Genomic DNA, 1,246 nt, shown 5'->3' on the forward strand with positions numbered 1-1,246 from the left:
GCTGGAGATCCTGACCAGAACTTGGCTAGAGAACCTAGCGAGAGAACATGGACACAGAACCTGGCTGGAGAACCTGAACAGAACCTGACTACAGAACCTGGCAAGAGAACATGGCACCAGAACTTCGCTGGAGATCCTGACCAGAACTTGGCTAGAGAACCTAGCGAGAGAACATGGACACAGAACCTGGCTGGAGAACCTGAACAGAACCTGACTACAGAACCTGGCAAGAGAACATGGCACCAGAACTTCGCTGGAGATCCTGACCAGAACTTGGCTAGAGAACCTAGCGAGAGAACATGGACACAGAACCTGGCTGGAGAACCTGAACAGAACCTGACTACAGAACCTGGCAAGAGAACATGGCACCAGAACTTCGCTGGAGATCCTGACCAGAACTTGGCTAGAGAACCTAGCGAGAGAACATGGACACAGAACCTGGCTGGAGAACCTGAACAGAACCTGACTACAGAACCTGGCAAGAGAACATGGCACCAGAACTTCGCTGGAGATCCTGACCAGAACTTGGCTGGAGATCCTGGCTATAGTTCCTGGCTAGGCTGCTGATCCACTGAACGCTGTCTCCGTGTCATTCCTTCTTCGCCGACTCCGTCCACACCTTTGGGGACCCCTGGACCTGCTGGGGTTGGACCCCAGCACCCTGCCTCACTGTGGCAGTGAAAAAAGAACTAGCTTGAGCTTCAGAGAAACCTGATTTTGCTATTCATTCAAACAAATTGAAAGTACATATTTGGTACCCTTTTAGGTTTCTGAAGTACTGCCTGTTTTGTAACCAGGGCACATTGGATTCCTCTGGCGATCAGGAGCTCTGTCTGCTATTAATATGCATACACAGCGCTTTAAAAATCAGCTCGCAGTGCAATCTCCTGTTGTGTTTGGAGTGAATGACTCGTGACTACAAGTTCAATGGCAGCTACAGAGAAAAGTCATCTGAGTTTGTTGTTGTTGTCAAACGATCTTTAATTGAAATGTTTTCCTTTATAGTTCTTAACTGGCCAGGCATTGCACTGTACGGTTGCTGATGTCATCTATGATGTCATGAGGGCAACGGCCATCAATGTTGCAGCTCACAGACGGGGCAGTCCCCAGCATCTCTTTAATGGTTCCAGAGAGTTCTCTAGCTAAAGATTGGTGTCACATCTGTCCGGCAATGTTGACAATCTCACTGAAGTGGTGTTTTCATTGTGCTTTATATATATATATATATATATATATATATATATAT

At 47.3% G+C, this 1,246-nt stretch overlaps 1 pseudogene; it reads right to left on the bottom strand.

The window, feature by feature from the left end:
• Positions 1 to 1,008: 1,008 nt before the first annotated feature.
• Positions 1,009 to 1,246, bottom strand: part of LOC106726968 — a 596-nt pseudogene continuing 358 nt past the window's right edge.

The sequence above is a fragment of the Myotis brandtii genome, unplaced genomic scaffold (assembly GCF_000412655.1).
Source record: "Myotis brandtii unplaced genomic scaffold, ASM41265v1 scaffold34, whole genome shotgun sequence".
Taxonomy (NCBI): domain Eukaryota; kingdom Metazoa; phylum Chordata; class Mammalia; order Chiroptera; family Vespertilionidae; genus Myotis; species Myotis brandtii.